This window comes from Marmota marmota, unplaced genomic scaffold (genome assembly GCF_001458135.2).
Source record: "Marmota marmota marmota unplaced genomic scaffold, marMar, whole genome shotgun sequence".
NCBI classification, from domain to species: domain Eukaryota; kingdom Metazoa; phylum Chordata; class Mammalia; order Rodentia; family Sciuridae; genus Marmota; species Marmota marmota.
The window spans coordinates 15434007-15441644 of NW_026000026.1; positions in this window are offsets into that span (position 1 = coordinate 15434007).

Below are 7638 nucleotides of genomic sequence, written 5' to 3' on the forward strand. Positions count from 1 at the left end.
CCACCCACCTATCCACCCATCTATCCATCCATCCTTCCACCTATCCATCTACACATTGGTCCCTCACCCACCTCTCCATCTCTTCACCCATCCACCCATCCACCTACCCACCCATGCACCCATCTATCCATCCATCCTCCCACCCATCCATCCATCCTTCCACCCATCCATCCATCATCCACCCACCCATCCCACCCACCCATCCATTTGCCCATCTTCCATCCACCCATCTCATTCATCCATCCACCCATCCTTCCATCCCCCATCCCCCCACCCATCCATCCATCCTTCCACCCACCCACCCACCCATCCACTCACCATCCACGCACTCATCCACCATTTGTCCGTCTGTGCATTCATCCATCATTCATCTCTCCATCCATCTATCCGTCTATCCAAGAAGCATTTGTTAAGGACCTACTGTGTGCTGGGCACTGGAGATAGCCAACGCAGCAACCTGGTCCCCACCCTCTGGCATCGGCGGTCTTCCAAGGGACACACGCCACACAGTAAAGCAGACTAAATGGCTACAAGTGGTGGAAACCATCCAGTTGGCCTCTGAGATAGGGGCCAATGGGAGTGCAGAGGGGACCCACCTTCAGGGAGTGGCCAGGGGGCTCCCTGAGGGGGCCAGGGTGGGAAGGCCGAGCGGGAGAGTCTCCAGACAGGGGGAGCAGTCTGCAGAGGCCTGGGCCTGAGCTGCGGGGAGCCCGAGGCCCTCCTGGCTCCTGCCCTCCGAGTGCCCAGTAAACCATCCCCTAGGTCGGCACTTTAAGGGACAGGGAACGCCCTGCCTCTAGTGACTGTCCCCGAATTCCTGAGGATTCGGATAGGTCAAATGTCATTCTCATATGAACCCCATCGTGCCCACTGGTCCCCACGATGGTCTTAAGGGCCACCCATGTCATTCTCAGCTAGTCCACAGGACACCCTTGGGCAAATGATGCCTAGGTGAGCTGCCTCCTTGACTGAGAGACCATGACCCGCAGGCCACCCTACCTCCTGATGATGGCACCTATTCCAGTGATCCCAAGGTTTTCCTACACTGCAGGGACATAACTAATGAGGTCTGACCTCACTGTAAGGGGCAGGGCTCTCACCTCCTTTGTTTTGAGCATCATACCTCTTTAATGCAGCCCAGGGCGTCGCAATCTTTTCTTCCTCCTTTCACAAAAATGAAGCATGTCCTCAAGAAGTGCTCAGGAGATCAGTTGTATACTTATAGGAATGTACTTAACTGAACCACACATTTTTAAAAAGGAAGGGGGAGGCTCAGAGAGGTGGGGAGGCCTGCCCCCAGCCATGGCCTCAGGCTCCCTGCTCCCTCGCCCGCCGTTCCTCTCCCTCAGAGTGGACCTGACCACTCCTGCGGAGGCCAGGCCATTGAGTCACCCCTGCCCGCCTGCTCTTTGACTTCCCTTGTTTTCCACGACATTCCAGGCCCATCTCCCCCTTTTGGTTTTCCTGCATGAAGTTTAAAATAGATTTTGTCAGGACACCCAGGTGAAAGACAGAAGACGACAGGGTCTTTCCCGAGCTCCCGTGGGACAAAGACACAGGCGGGCGGCAGCCCCAGTAGCTCCAAGCCAAACTGAGGAGGCTCTGTCATAAAGCTCACTGGGCACCCCCCCGTGCCCCTGGGCTCCAGTGCATGAACTCAGGGGAACCTCCTAATGTCCCCAAGGCCCAGCTTCCTCACATGAACAAACCAGATACTGCTTCTACCAATAAAGCAGAAGACACAGGAGAGCACCCTCCACATCCCAGCAACCACCGACACTGTGGTTAGGGGTTTGCTTCAGAAAACCTGGGAGGGGTGAAGGAGATGGGAGACCGGAAGAGAGGCTGCCCTGAGTCCATCATCAGAGCCGAGGATGGCAATTACTGTTTTCCTAATATTAAGTCACCATTAGCCGTTGTCCCTCTCCTTCTCTCCTGGGTACTGTGGAATTTTCCAGAGGCCACGTGGCCTGCGAGACCAGGACAGAGCAAACCCAGCAGCAGATGTGAGGACCCCGCTGCCTCCTGAGCCAGACATCAGAGCTTCACAAAAGCTAAAGCAATGCCCCTTTTCTCGCTTTATTCTTTGGGCCTGAGGCGAGGTGGCTCAGGATGGCAGAGGTACACACTGAGCGAAGCCACTCACCTCCTGGCCAAGAAGCAAACGGGGGGAAGAAAAGGGTCAAATGATCCCTTTCAGGGTCACATCCCTCAGGACCTAGGGGCCTCCCACCAGGCCCCCCTGCTCCACTGCCTCCCAGTAGCACCCCCCCCAGGGGACCAAGCCATTAACCTGGGGCTGCTGGGGACATTCAAGACCCCAGCCACAGCAGGGGGGGAGAGCAGCGTTTGGTTATGAAGGAGTCTGAGAGGCCTTGGGGACATCCAGGAGGTGAAAAGTGTCCCTGAGAAACAGAGAGGTATGGGCTGAGCCCTCCCTGAGTCCCTGATGAGCCCTGGGAGGCAGATGATGTCACTGTCACCTAGGGGGAGGCCTCGGGCCACACTGACCTGCAGAGGTTTAAGGAACGCCAGAGAGACAGAGGCAAACCCAGAGGTGGGGCCCAGGAGCCGCTGGCCGGGTGCCTTCAGGATGGAGCAGCAGCTGGGTCCCCCAGAGGCCACCGAGAGCTCAAGATGAGGGTCCTTCTTCAGAGGTCCCAGGAGCTGAACACCATGGCCGGGGGCCGGATTCCTCCTGGGGAGGAGGGGCTGGCGCAGACCCCTGGTCCCAGCTGGGACGGACACTCCTCCTTCTTCTCATCTCAGCGCCTTTGGACTTGTTCCCCTGGGTCTGGAACATTCTTCCTTCCGTGGCTGCCCCCCCCCCCCAGACTCCCCTTTCAGTCTCAACCGTCCCTTCCTACAGGCCCTGGAGTCCAGGTCAGGCCCCTCATGGGTTTCCGTCACATGCCAGACTCCTCGTGAGTGTGACCCTGGTGACCTTTGAACCTCGTGTCTTGATCTTTCCTGCTGGACTGTGAGGGCCACGGGACCAGGGCCCTCAGCGGGTTCCCAGCTCCTGGCCTGCTGCCTGGCACACCCAGGCAAGCAGTGAGCGTCGAACGAACGAGAGAATGGAGGAAGGTTCTACTCCATGACGTTCTCTGGGAAGCTCCTGCGATTGGGTTTTAAATTGCACAGCGCTCCCCTGATTGAACTTCTTACTGGGAGCAGGGAGCAGACAGGAAGGAAAGGTGCTGGCCTGCGTCGGTTTCAGGTACGGTGGTATCCAGGAGGGAGAAGAGTCTCCCTGGAGAAGGGAAGCCCCTCCTCCTGTCCCAGGGAAGGAAAGGGTGGGGAAGGTCAGGCGGGGTGAGCCCTTCATGAGTGGGCGCACGCCCATCCAGAATCAGCCAAGGCGAGCGTGGGCGGGCCAACCCTGGCTTGCTGGGGAGCGTGGCTAGGGCTCACTCTCCCTCTCTGGGCTCTGCTTTTACACAGATGTTAAGCCAGCGCCAGCAAGTATTCCGCAGCTCTGTGGGTCTGTGAGTCAAGACAGCCTGGGGATCAGGCCAAGTGGCTCACAGCGGTTCTACCATCCAGAGTCAGCAGGGAAGGATGCGATGTGTAATTAAAAGAAAATTAACAAATTACATCCTCGGTGCACTCAGCTCCTAATCCCCTTGAAAGGATCTTTAAGCATCTAATTGACATATTTTAAGAGACATATTGGCTAGTCAGACATCAATTGACATCCTTATTAAATATCAATTAACACATTCCCTAACTTGATATTTAATTAGCCGGCTAGAGCTATTCTTCTAAAAGTCAATTAAATGCTTGGAATATTCTTACGAGCTGACTCCTCTGACAGCAATTGTGTATAAATTCCTGTCATAAGTCATTCTCAGTGGATTGCAGGGCAAGCCGAATCTGAATATGTATCAGCCCTCTCAATAAGAATCCTAAAATCAATCATTAGATATCTCATGACGCCTCTTCTTATTGATCGATCATCGCGACTAGAAGGCACGCTTGGCTTTTGGTAGCGGTTTGTGATGTTCCTGTGACTGTAGAAATTCCGAGTCAAACATCCAGGTAGAGTCCTGCTTCATTTTTTAAAAACTGAGGTCAAGTCCACATAATATAAAACTTACCATTTGACCCTCCCCCTTCCCTAAAAATTCTAGGGCTCCAGCCTTGGGAGGTCCCAGTGACCCCACCTCAGGACGATCCAGGAAGACACCTCCAAGATGGCCTGTGTGGACCGTGAGTCGCTGCCAGGTGCTACCTGTCCCCAGAAATAATCAGACCTACGGATGGTGTCACGGGAGAGGGCTGACAGGCTTCCCTGGGACCTCTAAGGTGCAAGACGGAGGCAGGACATCCACAGGGTGACAAGCACAGGTTTCGGAACCAGACAGGTTGGGATCCAAGGTCTACATCTTACTGGCTGGATGTCCCTGAGCGTATTTCCCTGAGAAAGCTGGAAAAGAGACACTAAGTCAGTTTGTCCCACCCCCTGCAGCGGCAGAGTTCAGAGGGGAAAGAGAAGGGTGGCTCTAGCTTCCCCAGTGTCCAGTGAAGATCCCAAAATGAGGCAAGGAGCAGGCTCCTCGCCTCAGTCAGCCAAGAACCTGGCTTCCCTCACTCTCAGTCAGAAAGGAAAACCCTCAGCGCCCAGCTGCTGTTCTCCGAGATGCTCATTCAGTTACCAGTAACAACGGTCGCCATGGAAACGGGCGGTCCAGCCTGCCAGCCCGAAATTACTCTTAGGCCAGGGCCAGATGAGCCACCTCCACACCCTTTCCCAACCAAAAAGGCAGCCTGAGCCCCGGCTCTCCCTCCATGACCCAGTCAGAGGGACCCAGCCCCCGTCGCCTTTCTCCCCAACGTCCCCACGTCCCCACGTCCCCACGTCCCACCTTTTGAAAGTTGACTGAGAAATAGCAAAGTCGAAGGACAGCCAGTGTCAGGGTGGGGCGGGCGTCACAGGGGTGGATGAAGCAGATGCGTTGGGAGCTACAAGAAGTCTCTGTCCTGCAAGAGGAAATTGAAACCCAGGAGTGGGGGGCGCCAGGCACTGCTCCCCTCATGTCACCCCAGGAGCCTCGTCTCCCAGCCTGGGTTCTCCCCATCACTGTAGAAATCCAGGTCGTTCCTTGAAAGTTAGTCAAGGTCAGTGGAGCTCTTAACAGTGAGCGCCCGGCCGTGCGTCCCTGTCATGGAGGAACACAAGGAGTCAGGAGACAACTAGGTGCAGGCATTCAAGACTCGATGACCTTGGGGGCCTGTCTTCCGTGAACCCCACGGATCTATAATAACGGGGAGGTGTCGCCAACTCCTTCCAGTGCCAACATGGGAGGCCCAGGCTCCACATGTCTGTCTTCCTCCCAAAATGGGCAGAAGAAAGTCTTCTGCACAAAGTAACGATCAGCATTGTTCCAAAAGCAGCGTCTGCTGGTTCTTGGTCTGGCAGCCTGAACAAGGCTGGGCCCAGAGGGGTACCTGGAACAACACCCAGGTGAAAGACAGAAGACGACAGGGTCTTTCCCGAGCTCCCGTGGGACAAAGACACAGGCGGGCGGCAGCCCCAGTAGCTCCAAGCCAAACTGAGGAGGCTCTGTCATAAAGCTCACTGGGCACCCCCCCGTGCCCCTGGGCTCCAGTGCATGAACTCAGGGGAACCTCCTAATGTCCCCAAGGCCCAGCTTCCTCACATGAACAAACCAGATACTGCTTCTACCAATAAAGCAGAAGACACAGGAGAGCACCCTCCACATCCCAGCAACCACCGACACTGTGGTTAGGGGTTTGCTTCAGAAAACCTGGGAGGGGTGAAGGAGATGGGAGACCGGAAGAGAGGCTGCCCTGAGTCCATCATCAGAGCCGAGGATGGCAATTACTGTTTTCCTAATATTAAGTCACCATTAGCCGTTGTCCCTCTCCTTCTCTCCTGGGTACTGTGGAATTTTCCAGAGGCCACGTGGCCTGCGAGACCAGGACAGAGCAAACCCAGCAGCAGATGTGAGGACCCCGCTGCCTCCTGAGCCAGACATCAGAGCTTCACAAAAGCTAAAGCAATGCCCCTTTTCTCGCTTTATTTTTTGTCTGGGAAAATATTTATTCTTTATTAAAAAAGTTATTTAAGGGCTGGGGTTGTAGCTCAGTGGCAAAGCACTTGCCTCATGCACGTGAAGCGCTGGGCTCGATCCTCAGTGCCTCCCATGTGCAAGGCAAGCGCTTTGCTTGCCTCCTCAGATCCTTTTACTTATTACATAAAAATATAAGTAAAACAAAGGTATTGTGTCCATTTACAACTAAAAAAATATCTTAAAAATTTATTTAACACCCATTTGGATTTAAACACACACACACACACACACACACACACACACGGAAATCAGAAGCCTTTTGCGCCATTGGTGGGAATGTAAAATAAAGCAGCCCCTGGAAGACAGCACAGAGGTCCTCACCAAATGAAAGAGAACTACCAAATGATCCAGCAATTCTACTTGTGGATATAGACACAGAAGATTTGGAGCAAGGTCTCAAACACATATCTGTCACCAGGGCCATAATAGCATTCACTATATCCAGAGGATGGAGCCAACCCAAATATCCATCAACAAATAAATGGCCAGGATATATGCACAATGGAATATTACTCAGCCTTTAAAAAAGGAGGGAAACTCTGACACATGCCACAATGTGGATGAACTTCAAGAACACGATGACAAGTAAGCCAGTCACAAGAGGGCAGAAACTGTATTATTCTACTTCTTTTTAAAAATTTTTTTATTTGTTTAAATTAGTTATACATGACAGTAGACTGCAGTTATACACTTTTATATATCATATATAGATGGGATATAATTTCTCATTTTTCTGAATTTACATGTGTTGTAGAATCACATTGGTCATGCAGACACATATATACATAAGCAATAATGTCTGTTTCATTCTACTGTCCTTCCTATCCCCACGTCCCCTCCCCTCCCCTCCCTTCACTTCCTCTACCTAATCTAAGGTAACGCTATTCTTCTCTCGTGCCTCACCTTATTGTGAATTAACATCTGCATATTAGAGAAAACATTCGGCCTTTGGTTTTTTGGGATTTTGCTTAGTATGATATTCTCCAACTCCATCCATTTGCTGGCAAATGCCATAATTTCATTCTTCTTTAAAGCTGAGTAACATTCCATTGTGTATGTATACCACAGTTTCTTTATCCATTTGTCTATTGAAGGACACCTAGGTTGGTTCCATCATTTAGCTATTGTGAATTGAGCTGCTGTAAGCATTGATCTTGCTGCATCACTGTACTATGCTGATTTTAAGTCCTTTGGGTATAAACTGAGGAGTGGGATAGCTGGGTCAAATGGTGGTTCCATTCCCAATTTTCTGAAGAATCTCCATACTGCTTTCCATAGTGGTTGCACCAATTTGCAATCCCACCAACAATGTATGAGTATGCCTTTCCCCCCACATCCTCGCCAACATTTATTGTTGCCTATATTCTTGGTGATTGCCATTCTGACAGGAGTGAGATGAAATCTCAGTGTAGTTTTGATTTGCATTTCTCTAATTGCCAGAGATGTTGCATACTTTTTCATATATTTGTTGATCAATTATATTTCTTCTTCTGTGAAGTGTCTGTTCAGTTCCTCAGCCCATTTATTGATTGGGTTATTT